Genomic DNA, 22,086 nt, shown 5'->3' with positions numbered 1-22,086 from the left:
AGGGGTGGGGGGGGCGGGAGGGAAGGAGTTTGAAGGGGTGAAGGAGTTTAGAGGAAGGACAGAGTTTGGAGGGGGGAAGGAGTCCAGGGAAAGGAGGGAGTTTGGAGGGGGGGGAGAAGGAGTCAGTGAAGGAGGGAGTTTGGAGGAGAAAGGAATCTAGGGGAAGGAGGGAGTTTGGAGAAGGAAAGGAGTCTATGGGAAGAATATAGTTTGGGGGGAAGGAGTAAGTGTGGACGAGAGTGTTGGTGGGAAGGGGAGATGTCCAGGTGAATGTGCAAAGGAGGGGTCTGTGGAGTCAATGACTACCTCCTGGGGAGCAACATGAGGGTGGGCCTGATAGGAGGGAATGGTGAGAATGAGAGGGCAGAGTGAGCCGGTAGAGTGGGAGGGTGAGGGTGCGATGGTAGTGGTAGAAGGGATGACGAGGGTGGTTGGTGGGGTCTTGGAGGCAGACATGGACCCTGGAGATGGGAAGGAGGAGGTTGGGGATGTCAATGTGGATTCTCAGGAAGATAGGGAATGCAAACATTCACCTGGACATCCCGGAAAGAAAAGGGTTCTGGCTGCTAGGTGACTGTGGGGAGATGGAAGGTGATGCCAGGGGGTCAGCAGTGATGGGAGAAAGGACGTAGGTGACAGGGGGAGGGAAAAGGATGGAGGAGCTAAAGACATATTTTACAACAACCATCTTGTAAAATTGAAAGTGAAAGGATCCTCGTGTTGGGTGGGCACAGTTGCTGCCTGGGAGTGCCATCAGCACACAAGGCTCTGAACGGCCCTGCCACACACACTGCTCCCTCCAGAATCACTCGTGGGCTGGCTGCATACAGCTGAACTGCTCATGTTTGGTGGGGACTGGGGGGCTGGGGTGTGTCAATGCAGGAGGACGACTTGCTAAGCCTGTAAATTAAATTGAAAGACATTATTACACATTATTCAGTGAAAGTGAATATGTTTTCAGATTAAAAAGGGACAGAATATGTTCACCCATGTAACCGCTTGTGATCAGAAACTCTTAACTTTTCTAGGCCTACCACCTCTTCTGGGTGCTGCCCTGACATCCACAGAAGGGGTGGAGACAGCCTGTGCAATGGTTGGCCCTGTTACCCCTGATGACTTCAGAATGGGTTCTCTGGAGAGCAGAGGAGTTGAGGGCCCCGCCTTGCTTTGGTTGTCCTCTTGTGGGCCAGCTGCTCCCTCTGCAGTGACAGAGGATGAGGTTGAGGAGGTCACAGGCAAAGGGGAGGGAGAGGACAGCCTCTGAGAGTCTTGAGTGGATGTCTCAGGGGTGTCCAGCTGCCACTCCTCCCTTCGGGTGCCCTAGGGTCCTAGCTTAACTCCTTGAGGGGAAGAAGCACCTGAAGCGACGTTGAGGTGCCCTATTTACCTCTTACGTAGCCACTGCAGGAACTCACCCATGGCTACTGCGATGGAGTGCTAGTCTGTGTGTATCTCCGTGTTCTGCTGGATCAGGGTCTCCATGGGGTCCACCATCCTTCCCATCGAGACTTCAGTGCGCCACTTCATAGAGTTATAGAGTCATAGAGTCTTAGAGGTCTACAGCACAGAAAAAGTTCCTTCAGCCCATCGAGTATGCGCCGGTCAAGCAAGTACCTAACTATTCTAATCCCATTATCCAGCACAAGGCCATAGCCTTGTATGCCATGGCATCGCAAGTGCACATCCAAATACTTCTTAAATGTTATGAGGGTTTCTGCCTCTACCACCCTTTTAGGCAGTGAGTTCCAGTTTCCCACCACCCTCTGGGTGAAAAAATTCTTACTCACATCCCCTCTAAACCTCCTGCTGCATACCTTAAATCTATGCCCCCTGGTTATTGATCTCTCCACCAAGGGGAAAAGTTCCTTCCTGTTACCCTGTCTATGCCCCTCATAATTTTATATACCTCAATCATGTCGTCCCTCAATCTTCTCTGCTCCAGGGAAAATAACCCCAGTCTATCCAATCTCTCCTCATAACTAAAACTCTCCAGCCCAGGCAACATCCTGGTAAATCTCCTCTGCACTCTCTCTCGTGCAATCACATCCTTCCTATAATGTGGATTCCAGAACTGCATGCAATACTCTAGCTGTGGCCTAACCAGCGTTTTATACAGTTCCAGCATAACCTCTCTGCTCTTATATTCTATGCCTCAGCTAATAAAGACAAGTATCCCATATGCCTTCTTAACCACCTGTCTCGCCACCTTAACGGACCAGTGGACATGCACACCAAGGTCTCTCTGATCCTCGGTATTTCCAAGGGTCCTACCATTCTTCATGTATTCCCGTGCCTTGTTTGCCCTGCCCAAGTGCATCACCTCACACTTACCCAGATTAAATTCCATTTGCCACTGATCAGCCCATCTGACCAGCCCGTCCATATCCTCCTGTAAACTAAGGCTATCCTCCTCACTATTTACCACCCCACCAATTTTTATGTCATCCTCAAACTTACTGATCAACTCTCCTACATTCAAGTCTAAATTGTTTATACAAACAGCAAGCGACCCAACACCAATCCCCGTGGAACCCCACTGGACACAGTCATCCAGTCACAAAATTGCTCCTCGACCATCACCTTCTGCTTCCTGTCACTCAGCCATTCATCAGACGTACTTCTCTGACTCACGTGCCACTCTGTTGAGGGCTCCTAGTGGTTCTGCGTGATGTTTGTGTTGATTCTCCATGATGAGTTGGAAGGTCGAATCCAGTGTTGCATCATCTGACTTGGACCTCACAGGTGCCTCTTCCCCAGCAGTTCTTCAAGTGCCAGGGAGCTCGGCTGAACCTGCCTCCTCCTGCTGCGGATATGTGTCTGTGCAGTGACCACTAGATTGTGAATCTGAGCCTGCTCTAGATCTAGGTTCCTCCAAGGTGTGTGTCTCTGTGCTAGTGGAGGGTGTGGCTAAGCACTGTGATGGGTCTTCCAGGCTGCTCATTTCCAGCCCTTCAATGGAGGAGGAGTCCTCTTGGCTGGAGGTGAGGACGTGGATGGAGTTGAGGGACTGGCTGGCTGAGAGTGTTGGTCGCTTGACAGAGCTTCTTGTGAACCAAAGTAGAGTTAATTAGTGCATGACAGCAAAGTCAGAAGCAAGAGAGAGAACACTCACATTTGCGTTGAAAGAGGGATGATGTGATGCAGGATCCACATAAGGGTGTTCACCGCCGACCTCAACATTGCCTCAGGCATGATCCACATCCTCATCATTAAGTATGATGGCATACTCCTCAAAGTGAATGAGGGGTCTAATGTGTGCCACTGCACCACCGGTTTGGGACCTCAGCTGTTGTGAGCCAGCTTCTCGTGTATGAAAACAAATGGAGAGATTATGAGCATGACGTATGGCACTGTGTGGATTGTTTGTGTGATGAGTGGGATGTGGACATGAGCTCCAGTGGATCTGAGCATGATGGAGATGTAAGGGTGTGTGAGAGAGAGTTAGTGGTGTTGTCTCCTGACACATGAGATCCCTGTGGATGTGTGATAGGTTTGAGAGTGTGTGAGTTGAGAGTGATGAGAAGAGTGACTTACCCTGGCAGAAGAGATGAGACCATTCATCCTCTTCCTGCACTGGGTGGCTGTCCTCTTTTTGTAGGGCATTGGCGCTGCCACCGCCTCCCATGCTGGATTGGTGACCTTGCTTGCTGGCCTTTACCCAGAGTGGGGTAGAGGACATTGCGGTGGGCCTCCAATGCATCAGTAGGCACATCAGGGAGGCATCGTTAAATCTGGGGGCAGCATGTTTCCACCCTTTGGCAGCTATCAGTTCCCATCAGCTTCCTATCCCTTGCTAGCTCTATGCAGGGGCGATCTTTAAATATGGGACCCGGTTTACTGTAAGACTGAGGTGTCGGCGGGGGGGCAATTCAGAGGACACCCTGCCAGCAATCTGGAGTGTTTCCCGGGAATGCATTATGTATGATGGGGGGAATGGGACAATACGGCACAAAAACCTGCCATTGCGGCCAATGGGTAAAACATCCTTTTTCTGCCTGTTACCACGCATAGTGCAAATCTGGGATGATTCTGCCCTAGGCCTCTGGGTTACCACTACAACACCATCTCTCCCATATTATAACACAGGGAAGTCTTAGCTTAATAACTTTAACACCTGAAACACTTGTATTATACCTAAACATATATCACCATCTTTGTCGGTTCCTTTTGCCACATCAAGCTGAACACCAGCATTTTTGTTAGGCCTGCAGCCTGTAGATGACAATAAGTTGATTTCACCTTCTCTATCATTGACTGCCTGAGGTTAGTCAGCTATGTGCACAATGATATATATTTGATTTAAACTCCTGATTCTTTCTGCTTTGCTTTCATCCTTGTGTATTAAAGTTTTTAAGTTTCCCCTGTGGTTTCTGATGCCTTCTACCTGCTTTATGTTTTATTTTCTGATGTTCCTTTCTTTAGGCTAAAAAATGTTAATTTTTTTTTGTCTTTCGTTTTCTTGAATTGTTGCCATTGGCACAGCCAGTAGGCTTCTGGGACATATTGCCTGGAATATAATTATCTCTCATAAAGGAAAGGTTGCGAGACTAATAATTTTATCCCATGAATTTAGAATTGTTCTGATTAAATAGTTTCCTTCTTTCTAATAATTCTCCAGAGAAATATATGCATTACATTTGAATAATTATTACTCCAGAGTACAGTGACCTACAGATTCCTGTGAAATCCTGAGAATATTTTATTTTGTATGAAATTAAGAAGCTTTAGATAAACACCTAAGTTTTATTTATATTCTGGCCTCCACAGCTATAAGCTTTGGACCCTCCTGAAGCTTCCAGCCCCACCAGCCATGAAAAACATCTTTTGAGAAATTTTGAAACAGAGGAGAATAGAAATGTTCAGAATCAGAAAGACCATTACACTTATAAAGTCTGGAAAATACCACCCACCACTCTGTCACTCTTGTCCCAATTGTTTTTCTTGCCCAATATCCAAACAGCTCCCTTTTGAATTTTTTGACAAAATATAACATTCCACATATGGTAGTACCATAGAATCATAGAATGGTTACAGCACAGAAGAAGGCCATCAGCCCGTCATGTCCATGCCAGCTCTCTAAAAGAACAACTCACCTAGTCCCACTCTTCTGCTTTTACCCTGTAGCTATGCAAATTTTTTTGCTTAAGCTAATTATTCAATTCTCTTTTGAAGGCTTTGTTTGAATTGATCTCCAGCACACCCTTGGGCAGAGCATTCCAGATCCCACCCACACAGTGCACAAAAACATTTCCTCATGTCACCTTTGCATCATTGCCAATTACCTTAAATTCTCAAACCTCTGCCAATGGGAACATTATCTCCCTATCTACTTTGTCCAGATCCCACATCATTTTAAATACCTCTATCAAATCTTCTCTTCTCCAAGGAGAGTAGCCCCAGCTTCTCCAATCTATCCACGTAACTCAAGTTCCTCATTCTTGGAACCATTCGCTGTTCGGCAACTTCCCTAATATCTTTACATCTTTCTTGAAGCGTGGTGTCCAGAACTGGACACAATACTCCAGTTGAGGCGGAACCAGGTATTCATAGAGGTTTATCATAATTTCTTTGCTTTGTACTCTATGCCCTTATTTATAAAGCCCAGGGTCCCATGTGCTTTATTAACCATTTTCTCAAGCAGCCCTGCCATCTTCAATGATTTGTGTTCATATGCCCCCAGCTTCCTTTACTCTTGGACCCTCTTTAGCATTTTTTAAAATTCATTTACGGGATGTGTGCATCACTGGTTAGGCCAGCATGTATTGCCCATCCTCGATTGCCCTCAAGAAGGTGGTGGTGGACTGCCTTCTTGAACTGCTGCAGTTCCCATGGTGTAGGTGCACCCACAGTGCTTTTTGGGAGGGAGTTCCAGGAATTTGACCCAGTGACAATGAAGGAACGGCGATGTATTTCCGGATGGTGAGTGGCTTGGAGGGGAACTTCCAGGTGATGGTGTTACCATGTATCTGCAGCCCTTGTCCTTCTAGATGGTAGCAGTTATGGCTTTGGTAGGTACTCCCTAAGGAGCCTTGGTGTGTTTCTGCAGTGTATGTTGTAGATGGTACAGACTGCTGCCACTGCTCATTGGTGGTGAATGGAGTGAATGTTTATGGAAGGAGTGCCAATCAAGCAGACTGTTTTGTCCTAGATGGTGTCAATCTTCTTGAGTGTTGTTGGGGCTGCATTGATCCAGGTAAGTGGAGAGTATCCCATCACGCTCCTGATTTGTGCCTTGTAGATGGTGGACATGGTTTGGGGAGTCAGGAGGTGAGTTACTTGCCATAGGATTCCTAGTCTCTGACCTGCTTTTGCAGCCACAGTTTTTATATGGCTAGTCCAGTTCAGTTTCTGGTCAATGGTAACGCCCAGGATGGTGATAGTGGTATTGCCATTGAATGTCAAGGAGTGATGGTTAGATTCTCTCTTGTTGGAGATGGTCATTGCCTGGCACATGTGTGGTGCGAATGTTACCTACCATTTGTCAGTCCAAGCCTGGACGTTGTCCAGGTCTTGCTGCATTGGACATGAATTGCTTCAGTATCTGTTGAGTTGCGAATGGTGCTAAACATTGTGCAATCATCAGCGCACGTCCCCACTTCTGACCTTATGATGCAAGGAAGGCCATTGATGAAACAGCTGAAGATGGTTGGGCCAAGGACACTACCCTGAGGAACTGCTGCAGTGGTGTTCTTGAACTGAGATGATTGACCTCCAGCAACCGTAACCATCTTCCTTTGTGCTAGGTAGGACTCCAACCAATGGAGGATTTTCTCCCGATTTTCATTGACTCCAGTTTAGCTAGGGCTCCTTGGTGCCACACTCAGTCAAATGCTGCCTTAATGTCAAGGGCAGTCACTTTCAACTCACCTCTGGAGTTCAGCTCTTTTGTCCATGCTTGAACCAAGCCTATAATGAGGTCAGAAGCTGAGTGACCCTGGCAGAACCCAAACTGAGCATCAGTGAGCAGGTTATTGCTAATCAGTTGACAACACTGTTGATGACCCCTTCCATCACTTTACTGATGATGGAGAGTAGATTGATGGGGCGGTAGTTGCCCGAGTTGGATTTGTCCTGCTTTTTGTATACAGGACATACCTGGTCAATTTTGCACATTGCCGGGTAGATGCCAGTGTTCTAACTGAACTGGAACGGCTTTTCTGGGGGCATGGCAAGTTCTGAAGCACAAGTCTTCAGTACTATTTTCGGAATATTGTCAGGGCCCATAGCCTTTGCAGTATCCAGTGCCTTCAGCTGTTTCTTGATATCTCAAGGAGAATTGGCTGAAAACTGGCATCTGTGATGCTGGGGACCTCCAGAGGAGGCCGAGATGGATCATCCACTCGGTACTTCTGGCTGAAGATTGTTGCTAATGCTTCAGCCTGATCTTTATCTTTATCCATATTGCCTCGATATTTCTACCAAAATGAATCACTTCATACTAGGGTTTCTGTTCTTCCAAATTTCCATAAGTCTCCATTGTTCGGATCATCTAATTTAGCCCATTACCCAGCAGCTGCAGATTGACTGTTTTCCTGCTATCTCACCACTTGGTAGATATTTCGTCAGCACCATCTAGCAGTTTTATTTTTGATGGATTCACATTTTATGTAATTTCTTGTACCCCAGCTAGTGAGTTACTCCACCACAAATTAAAATTACAATTTTCCTCTTGAATAGCATAGGTGAATAGATATAGCAGTTATTCCTTTTTTGCATCAAAATGTAGAGAATTGCATGGCACAAGCAGAATGCTCGCTTTATTTTCCGCTTCCTTTAGGTTTCATGACTGGTTCATATGAACATACAAACATATGAATTGGGAGCAGGAGTAGACCATTCAGCCCCTCAAGCCTGTTCCGTAACTTAATAAGATCATGGCTGATCTGATCACGGCCCCAACTCCACATTCCTGCCTACCACCGATAAACTTTGACTCCCTCGTTAGTCAAGAATCTATCTACCTCTGCCTTAAAAATATTTAATGACCCTGCCTCCACTGGTCTCTGTGGAAGAGAGCTCCAAAGACTCACAACCCTCTGAGAGAAGAAAAAAATTTCTCCTCATCTCCATCTTAAATGGGATACCCCTTACATCCTTTCACCATCCACCCTGTCAAGTCCCCTCAGCATCTTATATGTTTCAATATTCTCCTAAATTCTAATAGATACAAGTACAGCCTATCCAACTTTTCCTCATAAGATAAAGCCCCACCATCCTAGGTTTAAGTCAAGTGAACCTTCTCTGAACTGCTTCTAACACATAAATAAGGAGACCAAAATTGTACATAGTACTCCAGATGTGGTCTCACCAACAGTACAACTTTAGCAAAGCATCCCTACTTATATATTCCATTGCCCTTGCAATAAACACAACAAACACTGAAGGCAAAAGAAGAATCAGAAAAGAGAAGTTTCTAGATTGTAAGATACATTTCTACATGGAGAAAATACTGATGGGTTTTAGCAACAGCTCTAATTCATCTAAGGCTGCTTGTTGACTGCTAAACCTTAGCATAAATTGTTAGAAAAATGAGTACCACTTACAAGATCCTAAGAAGAATTCAAGTCCTTAAATGTAAGGTGAGTATTCCACAGGAGAATACCATACTCACCTAATAACAACTGAATGTACATGATGACCAGGCCCTGTAAATCATGAACAGGAGGAAATAGAAGGCCTGGACATGTTAATTTACCTCACAAGTACATCTGAAAGGCCCACCTGTACCCTTCATAGCCAGAAGTTGGGGGTGGTGGTGGAGGGAGGGAAGGTGGGCTGCAGGGCAGCAGTCTGTTAGAACACAGGAGCGCAACCCATCACCAGAATCTAAAGCAAGTAGGAAACAAAAATCCCCATTTTGTGAGACATTCAAAAATAACTTCCATGTTCCAGCACACTTCTGCCAGAGCTCTGTGTGAATTGTGTGATTTCAATAGCCAACAAGGATAGAAAATAAAAACAAAAAAACTGCAGATGCTGGAAATCCAAAAAAAAAACAGAATTACCTGGAAAAACTCAGCAGGTCTGGCAGCATCAGCAGAGAAGAAAAGAGTTGACGTTTCGAGTCCTCATGACCCTTCGACAGAACTTGAGTGAGTCCAAGAAAGGGGTGAAATATGAAGGATAGAAAATGTTTGGCCTGTGGCACATTTGGCTGGCAGGATAAAATCCAATGAGAAACCATCCAATAAAAGGGAAAATTGTTGGGTTATGGGGAAAGGTCAAGAAAGTGGGACTAATTGGATGGCTGTTTCAAGCTGCTGGCAAAGGCACGATGGGTCATATCCCGCTTCAGTGTTGTATCATTCTATGTCTCTAAAGGAATGCAGCTTGCATTAAAAGGTGATGGTGATAACAGAGAAATGAAATTGTTCACAATGGCATGGAAAACACTGCTCATTTTGATGCTATAGTCTGAAGCTTCAGAAGGATCCAAAGCTGCTGCTTAGAGGTGCATCAAAATAAAGTGGACATATTTGCAGCTGAGGTAAAAGCAGAGGTGCTCCCTGCACTGAAGGGATCAACAGCTTGTTCTCTTGTACCTAGCTGCAATTGAGAAAAAAATGTGTTAGTGTCAGGAGCAAAGCAAAGATGAACGTACCCCTCACCACTACACATTTCTTGTGGAGTCCACCAACTAACCAACCCTCTGGAAGGTAATATGTGAAGCATGTGGAAAGCCAATGGCCTTTTATATAATTTTTTCTATTGCACGAAATAAGATAGCACCTGTCTTGAACCAAAGTACAGTAAACAGATGCTGAGGTGTCCAGGCTGACTTTCTGTTCTGCTGTTAAGGGATGTTTTTTAGAAGAGTCAGCAATTATTGTTGCAGAGGATGGCTCTGGTATCTAAAAAGTCACACACTCAGCATTTTTTCTTCAAATAATATCAGAAACTTGGGAAGCTGCACCATGGTTGTTTTATGGTAACTTGGTTGTTTTCTGCATAATGGTTCTGTGATAAGGCACCACCTGAACGTTTATTGTGAATGTTTCCAATTCTTGAAGGGGATGGGGATGCTATGATAATCCTTGATCTCCACGTAGGTATCATGTGTAACTTAATCATCACAGCGGAAGTCACCCACTATAAATTATGTATTTTCTCCAGCTGATGGATCGCTGGGACCATTTCTGGGGAAGGTGGGACCTGTACAAGCAGGACAGTCTACATCTGAATCAATGCAGGACTAACATCCTTGCGGGCGGGTTTGCTAGTGCTATTGGGAGGAGTTTAAACTAATTCGACAGGGGGAGAGGACACAGAATGTTAGCAGAAAAAGGACACATCATAATATAGTAAAACAATCAAGTCAGAGGGAGTACAGCTGCCTTAATTTTCAAGGGAGTAAGGCAAGGCTGGATGACCTCTACTTTAATGCCAGGAGTATTACAGGTAAAATGGATGAGTTAAGGGTGAGGACTGACACGTGGAATTGTGATATAGAAATCATCACTGAGACGTGGTTGAGGAAAGGGCAGGATTGGCAGCTCAACATTCCAGAATATTGAATTTTCAGGTGAGACAGGGGAGGGGGTAAAAGAGGAGGAGGCATTGCATTATTAGTTAAGGAGTCAGTTACTGCAGTAAGGAGAGATGATATCTTGGAAGGGGCTTCAAATGAAGCTTTGTGCGTAGAGCTTAGGAATAAAAAAGGGCAGCCGTATTGTTAGGTATTTATTATAGACCCCCCGATAGTCAACAGGAAATTGAGGAGCAAATATGTGCATAATTTGCGGAGGTGTGTAAAAACAATAACAATAGGGTAATTATATTAGGTAATTTCAACTTTCCCAACATTAATTGGGATAGACATAGTGTTAAGGGCTTGGATAGAGTGGATTTCTTGAAATGTGTACAGGAGAACTTTTTAGGTCAATATGTAGAGAGTCCAACAAGGGACGGCGCAGTGCTGGACCTAATTCTGGGGAATGAAGCCTGACCAGCAGCTGAGGTGGTGGTGGGGGAGCATTTTAATGATAGCAACTACAACATGGTACAGTTTAAGTTTGTTATGGACAAAGAAATAGACAAGTTGCAAAAAAAGTTTTGGATTGGGGGAGTGGGTTTTAGTAAAATAAGGCAGGATCTGGCCGGTAAACTGGGAACAGCTACTTCTGGGGAAATCTACAAAGGAGCAGTAGGGGGCGTTCAAAAAGGAAATGGGGAGGGTACAGGCTCAACATGTTCCCTCTAGGGTGATAGGAAGGAGTAACAAGCCCAGAGAGCCATGGATGACCAGAGATATTCAGGTTACGATGAGAAGGAAAAGAGGCTTTTGGCAGGTACAAGGGAAGCAAATCAGCGGAGGCATTAGTAGAGTACAGAAAGTGCAGGGTGGAGCTTAAAAAAGCAATTAGGAGAGCAAAGAGGGGATATGAGAAAGCTCTGGCTGGTAAAAGTAGGGAAAATCCCAAGATATTCTACAGGTATATCAATTGGAAGGGGATAACCAGGGAAAGAGTCGGCCCCATAAGGGACCAAGGGGGCAATCTATGGGTGGAGCCAGAGGACATCGCTAGAGTGCTGAATGAATACTTCACATCCATCTTCACCCAAGAGAATGAGGATGAAGGTATCAAACTTGGGGAGAGAGACTGCGAGGTTCTTAAGCAAATTGATATAGGTATTGGAGGTGTTGGCAGGTTTAAAAGTGGACAAATCTCCAGGTCCAGATGATTGGTGTGCCAGACTGCTGAGGGAGGCAAGGGAGGAGCAGGGGCTCTGACCCAAATTTTTAATTCTTCTCTGGCCACGGGGGAGGTGCCAGAGGACTGGAGGTTCTGCTATTTAAGAAGGGTTGTAGAGATAAGCCAGGGAACTACAGGCCAGTGAGTCTCACATCAGTGTTAGGGAAACATTGGAGAAAATTCTGAAGGAGAGAATCTATCTCCACTTGGAGAGGCAAGGTTTGATCAGGGATAGTTGGCATGGCTTTGTCAGAGGGAGGTCATGCCTAACAAATTTGATTGAATTTTTTGAGGAGGTGACCAGATGTGTGGATGAGGGTAGTGCAGTTGATTTAGTTTATATGGATTTCAGCAAAGCATTTGACAATGTCCCACATGGGTGACTTATAAAGGAGGCAAATGCACATGGGATACAGGGTAATTTGATAAGGTGGATTCAAAATTGGCTTAGTTGTAGGAGACAGAGGGTGATGACAGAAGGATGCTTTAGTGACTGGAAGCCAGTGTCCAGTGGCGTACCACAGGGATCTGTGTTGGGTTCCCTATTATTCGTCATTTATATAAATGACATAGATGACTATATGGGGGGTAGGATTAGTAAGTTTGCGGATGACACAAAGATTGGCCAGGTGGTTAACAGTGAGGTTGAGTGTCTTGGTTCCAGGAAGATGTAGACGGGATGGTCAAATGGGCCCATAAGTGGCAGATGGAATTTAACCCTGAAAAGTGTGAGGTGATACACTTTGGAAGGAGTAATTTGACAAGGAAGTATTCAGTGAACGGCATGGCATTAGGAAGCTCTGAGGAACAAAGGAACCATAGATCTCTGAAAGCGGAAGGGCATGTTAGTGGGGTGGTGAAAAAGGCATATGGGACACTTGCCTTTATCAATCGAGGCATAGATTACAAAAGTAGGGAGGTCATATTGGAGTTGTATAGAACCTTAGTGAGGCCACACCCGAGTACTGTGTGCAGTTCTGGTTGCCACATTATAGGAAGGATGTGATTGCACTGGAGGGGTTGTAGAGGAGATACACCAGGATGTTGCCTGGGATGAAACATTTAAGTTATGAAGAGAGGTTGGATAGACTTGGGTTGTTTTCATTCGAGGAGAGAAGACTGAGGGGCGACCTGATCGAGGTGTACAAGATTAGGAGGGGCATGGACAAGGTGGATGGGGAGCAGCTGTTCCCTTTAGTTGAAGGGTCGGTCACAAAGGGACATAAGTTCAAAGTGAGGGGCAGGAGGTTTAGGGGGATGTGAGGAAAAACTTTTTTACCCAGAGGGTGGTGGTGGTCTCGAATGCGCTGCCTGGGAGGGTGGTGGAGGAGGATTGCTTCACATCATTTAAAAAGTAACAGGATGAGCACTTGGCATGTCATAACATTCAAGGTTATGGGCCAAGTGCTGGTAAATGGGATTAGGTAGGTAGGTCAGGTGTTTCTCACGTGGCGGTGCAGACTCGATGGGCCAAAGGGCCTCTTCAGCACTGTGTGATTCTGTGATGCCACAACGAGAGGATTGCATCCAGTCCTGGTCACCACATTTTAGGAAGGATATGAGGGTCTTTGAGAGCAAGCAGAGGAGATTTATGAGAATGATTCCAGGGATGAGGAATTTTAGCTACAAGGTTATGTTGGAGATGCTGGGATTGTTCTCCTTGGAACAAAGAAAATTAAGCGGAGATCTGATAGAGGTGTTCAAGACTATAACAGGGTTAGGTAACTTCCTAGATAATGTGTATGGACCGATGAGATAGATGTCTTCTTGGAGTGTTTTGAAGAGATGTGGTAGCATGAAGGCTTCATGATTTGGTAAACTTCACCTTTATAAGAACAGATGTTTTGTGCTGGTCAACATGGTACAAATTCTGTGGTGGCCTGTCATTTGAATCATAAATGATGAAGACGAAAATATTTCCAGTTGCTGATCCCATAGTATTGAAGGGGTATGGCCAAGATGCTTCAGGGGTCATTGCACCTGCATTTCTTGTCCTGTCACAAACTCCTGTTCCTCATTTCAATGATGTAGTCTACATAGAACTCATCTCCTCACCTTTTGTGTAGTGCTATAGTAAATCTCATGGTTTTACACAATCATGGTATTTATCCATCATCCAACACCAAAAAAACCTGATTATCTCATTCATATTTGTGGGACTTTGCTGTACATAAATTCGTGTTTGTCTACAAAACAGCAGTGACTTTACATCAGAAGTAATTTGTTAGCTGTGAAGTACACTGGGAAATTCTGAGGACATAAAAAGTGCTTTACAAATTCAAGTTGTGAAGGAAATGTTGGGGAGAATTTTCTTCCCGTTTGGGGGAGCTGAGCGGGAGCAGGCACAGGCAGGCGTACAAACGATCGCCACCCGCGATTGGCTGCACACCGCCATTTTACATGGGTGGGCCAATTAAGTCATGCCTACCCACGTGCACCCGGAAGTGCTGAGCGCTCTCTGTGCAGGTTGGGGGAGGAGGGAGATTCGGACCATGGAGCTGCCTCAGGGAGATTATTTTCATTATTAAAACTTTTTTAAAAATGGAAAAAAATATTCAGACATGTCTACTCATATAACAGTGTCACATGAGCTGGGACATGTCAATGAATTTTAATAAAAAATTTTATTCAATTTATAAACACTTCCTGAAACCTCATCCCACCTGTGGATGAGGTTTCATGATTTATGCGAAGGCCGCCTGGGCTCTTTACCTGCCTTTGCCTTAAGGTTGGACAGGCAGCTCTGTTACTCTTTAAATGGGCTTAATAGGCCTTTGACAGTTAGGCGGGTGCACAGCTGACTCCGGTGCTGAAGATTGGAATGACGCGCGGTGACATCAGAACACACGTCCGACGTCACCACGCATCATTTTACGTGTCGGCGAGTGGGGCCTGCCCCCGCAAGCTGACCAGAAGATTCAGGCCATTATTTTTTCTAACATTACTGTGGGATACTATAAAGGAAGCTTGAGGGGGCTGTGTTGTGTGTGTATGACTAATTTAATTAAAGACAGTCAGAGTGTCTTTGAACGGTCTGCCTTTGAAAAGTTTGAATCATCAAAGGGATTACTGTAAAAACAGGCATTTTGAAATGGAAATGGATGAGTTAAGAAAGATAGGTAAATAGGTTAGAGCTAATATTTGCACTTTTAGATAAGTTAAGAAGTTGTTTGATTTTAAAATGGACATGATAAGATGTTTTACAACTGGCAAAATAGATAAGGCAAAGGCATTAAGTTTATTTTTCACAAAAGCACTGGCCATAATGACAACATGAAAGATTTTTATATTCTGGGAAAAGTAACTTCCAAAGCATGGGTGAAACAATGGGATTTACAGATCAAAAGGAGAAAATATATTTAAAGAAAGATGGAAAGCTGTATGGGAAGTGGCCATGTGAGATCATGAAAGGTGAAACAAACCTGTGAAAAAGCAGAGAAGTGTTTACTTGTTCAAGAGAACAAGGTTTTGTTAAAGGCCTGGAATTCCATTGTTGAATGAAAGGAAAGAGAAGCCGTGAACACCTCCTTCATAGCAATAATGGGTGCTTGTGGTAATATTGCTAGATGTTTTATAGATTAAGAATCTATTAGGATTGTTACCTGAAAGGGATGCATAGTTGGGACTCCAGTTAAGTAGAAACCTTTTGGAACTGTTATAAGACTAAGTTTAACTGTGTAACTGTAATCTCGAGAGTTTAAGTTTTCTTTTTTGTTAATAAATGTTTTAACTTAATCTTTAAAATCTTCAAAGGTGGTAGTGGACTCATTACTTATGACCTATGCACAAACCTTCTCATAATAAATACAAATTGCAAAAATCATTGTGATAGCTTGGCCAAGATTCCCTTTGGGATTAGGTCAGCCTGGCAAATACCGCCTGCTGTATTATAACAAAGTTTTTCTTTCTTAAGGAATAAAAACCTCTAAAAATGAAAAATGGAGGATGACTCAGTGAAAGCATAGAGAAAAATGCAACAAAATGAACACTAAACCACAGAAAGAAACATTTCTTAAGAAAACCTACCTCCTCCCTTTAAGATGTCTGTTTCAGCAGATGAGCTCATAGGACCAGAGGTTTAACTGTTTCTGTGAGCCAAGAATGTATGCAAATTCTCAAAATTTGGGTGGCTAAACCTTTTAATTGATGTTTAAAGGAGGCTGTGCATACAAGTGCAGTCTTATTATTTGGTTACAAATTACGCCCTGTCATACTGAACATGCAATGAACTGGGCTTGTGAATTGGACTTCCTATTTTGCAAACTCGAACAGCAGTGCTTCTGAGACCCTCCCTGTTGCAATGGGCCTCAAACTTATATTTTAAAATACTTTAAAAGCAGCAAGCAACAAAACAGCCCAAGTCTATTTTTTTAACTGTTTCATCTTTCTGTTACAAATAGTGTCTCAGAAAAAAGTTCAAGAGACATCCCCTCTATAGGACCACATCGCAGGAAAGAAGGTATACCGGCATTGTGGAAACAGGATCCGTCTTTGATTGAACTGAGAACAAACATACCCCAGTTTAACATATTGATTAGCATAGCATCAGAAGAGGACTATCGAACTAGGACTTCACAGATCTACAAATTATGTGGAATTCAGTGTCGCCACACTCCTACAATGAATGTGAGAAATTCATTGCTGCCTGGATCAAATATTTTCTATCATTCTCCTCCAACATCCCATTTGGATTTTATACAGCTTTTAGAAGAATTCCTAATTATCTAAGAAATGTATTTATATATATTAGAAACTCTGCCAGAAACTGAAAGCAAGTTAATTAGTTGTTTCATTGTGTCAACGAGTTCCTTCTTTCATAAATTGGCTAGTTTTATTGGCTATTCAACTGAATGCAATTACCTCAGTATACTAATCAAATTCTTTCAAACAAATGATAGAAAAGACTTCAGACCCAGTCTGCATCGTCGGTCCAACCTCACCTTCTCCAACTATTACTCAAGCTAAATCATAAGTATCTCTGCAAAAATAAATTGCACAAGATCATGACACCAGAAATAAAAATTGGTTTTCGCCGTGGTAATTGACAACAGACTTTCAGGCTGCTTAGGCTTAAAAGTCACGTCTTAACTGTCCCAATTTATTTGTTTTCTTTTCCATGCCTGTAAGTAATGATGACCCATACACCAAAACTCCCAAATATTTGCCTGCTTTGTTTACCTCAAGTATGTTGCCATTTAATATATAATCTCTATTCTTATTTCTTGTAACTAATCTCATAACTCTATTCCTGATTGTGTTGATTTCATCCGCCACCTTTCTATCCATTGACCTAGCTGGCCCAGATCCCTCTGATATGCCACATAATCATGACCATCACACCTAATTTGGTGCTGTTTGTGAAATGACATACCAGGGTTGATATTCTGTCCTCTTAAAATAATTTATAATGATTCTAAACAACAGTGGCTGAGCACTAATTCAGTATTTGAGGCCAAGATAAAAAGGAAATTACATAAACACAGTAACCATAGATTCATGTCTTCATGTTCCAGTGCCTATGCCAACCTCAAAATTCAAACAGTGGAGAAAATTTTAACAGAGGTTCCCTGCATTGTTACATAGGAACAAGAGTAGGCCATTCATCCCCTCTAGCCTGTTCCATCATTCAGTTGGATCATGGCTGATCTATACCACAACTCCATTTACTCACTTTTGTCAATAACCCTTGATATCTTTACCCAATAAAAATATATTGACCTCAGTCTTGAAAATGCAATTGCCCCTGTACCTTCATCCTTTTGGTGGAAAGAATTCCACACTTGCATTACACAGGCACACAACATGGCTACACCCCTGAAGGCTTTGAACCAAAGGTTTTTTTTTTAAATAGCATCTTGATAAAGTAGGTAGGTGGCAGCCAAACTGTACCCTCTTCTGGGCCACAAGTGATAGCGGGATGGCAAGCAGCTGGTCAGTGATGAATTTTCAACACCCCTCCTTTCTAGACGGTACCCTGAGAGGAGCCTGCATTGGCACAGGTGCTTGCCATTTTTTATTCAAATTGGGGAACCTCCTCCGATTGTGGTCAGGAGCAGAGCTTTCCAGAATTGGATCCAAGTACTTCAGGAGCATGGCTTCCCAGAAAGTGGATCCAGGTGCTTCAGGAGCTTGGAGTTGGTGGGGTGGGGAAGGATTGGGGGGATGGGTTAACTGGAGGAGTGTTGGAGGGATCTCAGGGGGTGGTGTGTTCAGTAATGAATTTTCAACACCCCTCCTTTCTAGCAGGTATCTGTGATAAACCTGCATTGGCACAGGTGCTTGTCATTTTTTATTCAAAATGGGGAACCTCCTCCTGACTTGGGGTCAGGTGCACAGCTTTCCAGGATTAGATCCAAGTACTTCAGAAGCACAAGCTTCTCAGAAAGTGGGTAAGTGATCAGGGAGATCCGGTGGGCAGTTGGGGGGAGTGTTGGGGAGGCGGCAAGGGTTGGAGGTGTAGTCAGGGATCAGGAGGATAGTCGGGAGAGTGGTTAGCCAGACCGGGGGTGGGTGGGGGGGCGGGGGGGGGGCGGGGGGTGCGGTGGTGTGATCTCAGATTAAAATAGATGGTTCCAGGTTCAAGGTAATTGCCTATCAGAAGTTTAAACTTCCTGGGCAATTGCCATGTAGTCCTTGCGTGGGGACCTCAGAGTTCCCACAATGCATCTTCTGGGGTATCTCCAGGGTACAACCCCGCCAGAGATTGAAAGTTCTGGCCTGTGTTTACCTCTTCAATACCCCAGTGCTGTCCACATTTATAGATATCAACTCACCTACTCCGACATGCTATAGGGCCAGGACTCTTACCTGAACATTCCTCTGCCTATCACAGCCACAGCTCTTCTGACAGGTTATCACAACTGCTGCCAAGAGTCAACTGGATTATAAAGCAGACCATAGGGATGTTGGTGCAAAGGTTCTGCTCTTTGGGCTGTTCAGGGAGTGTTACACAAAATTATAATGATTTGCAACATCCAGCATAACTACAAGTTGGAGTAAATACATGATAGGATGTCTATGAAACAAAGAAGAGGAGGAAATGGAAGGAGGAGGGATGTGGTAAACACTCATTAATATAACAGTTTCCAGTAATTCCCAGATCTAGCTCCTGCACAAGTACTGCTAATAAATATAACACCACAAGTGTACCCAAAACAACATGCTAGTCATTTCTGTACACTACATCTTAACTGCCATGTCATCATTTGTTTTTATTTAAGACCATAAGACCATAAGATATATGCCATTCAGCCCATCGAGTCTGCTCTGCCATTCAATCATGGCTGATAAGTTTCTCAACCCAATTCTCCCGCCTTCTCCCCATAATCTTTGATCCCCTTACAATCAATACTTAAATATTGTTCTTCCCACCCTGTTATGTGTGCGTTTTCTGCTGCTAATTCTACTAATGTTTTAATGTTCCCTCAGTTGAGAAAGTGTTTTGGTAGGCTATAGAAATCAAAGGATGGAGGTGACAAGCCCATGAGATGCCTTTTGTGCAGCTGTAGCCACATCTGAGGAAACAATGGTTGCCAGTGTCTACCTACAAATTAACATTTCTTTAACCCTATGAAGAGCAACTTGGGTTGAATGGAGAGGCGACCTCATTGAAACATATAAGACTCTTAGGGAGCTTGACAGTGGTGGATGCTGAGTGGCTGTTTCCCCTTGTTGGAGAGTCTAGGACTAGAAGGCATAATCTCAGAGTAAGGGGTCGTCCATTTAAAACAGAGATGAGGAGGAATTTCTTCTCTCAGAGGGTGGTGAATATGTGGAATCCTTTACCGCAGAGGGCTGTAGAAGCTGGTTCGTTAAGTATATATTCAAGGTTGAGATAGATTTTTAATCAATAAGGGAATTGAGGGATATGGGGAAAAGGCAGGAAAGTGGAGTTGAGGATTACCAGACCAACCATGATCTCATTGAACGGAGGAGCAGACTCGCTGGGCTGAATGGCCTACTTCTGCTTCTACATCTTATGTGGCCTTTCTAAGAGGAAGCTGCCGCATCTGTCTCTCCTCCTGCTGTGTCCCATGTTCTGGCATTCCTGCAGAATATTCTGCATTCGACATGAGAACAAGCCATAGGGGACCATAGCCTTGCATCATGGCTCCCTTGAATTGATTTCTTATTGTGTAAATCAGCCACCTCTATGTTGAAGTCCAAGGTCTCAAGCAGAGTTTGTGAGAGACTTGTCTTAGCTTGGTATCTCTGATGTCTGGTGTTCTCCTGCAGATAGCCCAGAAGTTGACACGCATTCTGTGGTGCATGCAACTGTTTAGCACGATCAATGCATTTGACGTTAAGAGCTTGGAGGTTCGTTTTTATACTGTGTTCAGTGCAGTCTCAAAAGATGTCACAAAAACATTTTTCACATTGTTCAACCCCCTTCTGAAGACAGGCCCAGCAGGGTACCAAGACATTGTCCACATAGGAAAGCAACTCTGGTCAGCCACTGGTTGTTGCGTGGATGCCTCCTCCACTTGCTCTTCCTCACTTTAATTCAATGTTTCATCTAGTGCTTCCTCCACAAACTGACTATCTAAAAGCCATGGAGTGCATGAATCTGTGATGGTCCTTGTGCCAGTTTGAGTGTGTCATGCAAACTATTGTGAAGTATTCTTGCTTTCTTGTCACAAGATGACACTGCCTCATCTTAGGAAGAGAAAGAAGAAAGGAAGATGTGACACAATGGGTTTCAGAATGGAATGCTTTCAAATAGAGGCAAGATGCCATTACATATGTGCCATGCTGTTGGTGTAAAATACATGCCTCCATGTTACTGAGTTGAGAGTGTGAATAAGAGAATAAGAAAAAGAGGCTATTTTTTGTGCAGTGGTAAAATGCTTGCAAATTTTCCCTATTCCTTCCATATGTGATGGCCAAAAATGATGAATCATCTCCTCAAATCTGTATAGCTCCTTTAAAGGAGGAACTCCTAGGAGGAATTCAACCACTTTCTGTGTTTGTAAGAATTCTTCCCTAGAAGTACAGACAGACATTCAGCAGTTAGTCATTGGCAGAGCACGAAATCATTATACCTGTGATGAGCATACATCCTGCCTTGCACTAGTACACTCCGATGTAAGTAGATTCTGATGGCTTTAATGATGGATTAGGGCCAAAAGATACACTAAAAGGTAAGTTTTTAAAGTCCTTTCTTTATTTCCCTCTTGGGGCCAGCAGGAAGCAGGAATGCTCCTCTGGGCCCTACAAAGAAAGTTCCCCCGTACCACAGACTAGCCCCTACCTGTCACTCCCACCTTTCCCAGTTCATAGAATGAATCTCCAAAGGAGCTTAACAAAAAGAAAAATTTGGGGGAATCTCTGATCTCGGAGTTTTAGCTCACTTGACACTCAGCATGCTAGCCGAGCGGAAATCAACAAAATAAACAGACTACTAAATTATATAGCCAAAACAATATAGTTCAGATGAACTAATACTTCAATTATATTATGACAATAATACACCTTGAGCAGTGGGTCGAATTCAGGTCATCAAGACACAAGGGACAGTTTCAAGCTCTGAAGCTGATTCAGAGAAGAGCCACTATGAAGAGAGCTATGAAGAGAAACTGGATAGGCTAGGCTTGTTTTCCTTAGAGCAGAGAAGGCTGAGGGGGGACCTGATAGAGGTGTACAAAATTATGAAGAGCTTAGATAGGGTAGATAGGAAGAAACTTTTCTCCTTAGTGGAGGTGTCAATAACCAGGGGGCATAGATTTAAGGTAAGGGGCAGAAGGTTTAGAGGGGAATTGAGAAAAAATATTTTCACCCAGAGGGTGGTTGGAATCTGGGACATATTGCCTGAGAGGGTGGTAGAGGCAGGAACCCTCACAACATTTAAGTAGTATTTAGATTATCACTTGAAACACCATAGCACACAGGGTTATGGGCCAAGTGCTGAAAAATGGGATTAGGTGCTTGATGGGTGGCACGGACATGATGGGCCGAAGGGCCTGTTTCTGTGCTGTATAACTCTATGACACGATATTGATCCCTAGGGTGTAATTTTAACATATCTCACCCAGTGGAAATGGGACAGGTTAGAATTTAACATCTAGCCTGATTTTACTCTCCAGTGGAATGCGAAATTAGGCAGAGGAGGATGTAACACAGACCTCAGGCCCATTCCTACTGGATATATATTCAAACTACCCCACTCTAGGAAAACTGGGATGAGAGAAATCTGAGCCTTTCAGCCTTGACAGAACACACTCAGATAATTTTACAGAAGTATGCAAATATGGAAAAGGCAAATATGACTACTTCAAACAATATCATGACACTTGGATGAGGGGCACAGGCTTAAATGAATAAAAAACTAATTCAGGACTAATGTATGAAACAACTTCTTCACAAGTAACAGACTTTTGAGAAAAATTATGTGGAA

The 22,086-nt window shown here is 43.8% G+C and overlaps 1 protein-coding gene across 7 annotated transcripts in view; it reads left to right on the top strand.

The window, feature by feature from the left end:
- LOC121277310 (coiled-coil domain-containing protein 192-like) overlaps positions 1-22,086 on the top strand; it is a 149,074-nt gene that overhangs the window by 32,513 nt on the left and 94,475 nt on the right. The window lies entirely within an intron of this gene.

Source organism: Carcharodon carcharias, chromosome 4, assembly GCF_017639515.1.
Source record: "Carcharodon carcharias isolate sCarCar2 chromosome 4, sCarCar2.pri, whole genome shotgun sequence".
Taxonomy (NCBI): Eukaryota; Metazoa; Chordata; class Chondrichthyes; order Lamniformes; family Lamnidae; genus Carcharodon; species Carcharodon carcharias.
This window is presented reverse-complemented; position numbering and strand designations above follow the sequence as displayed.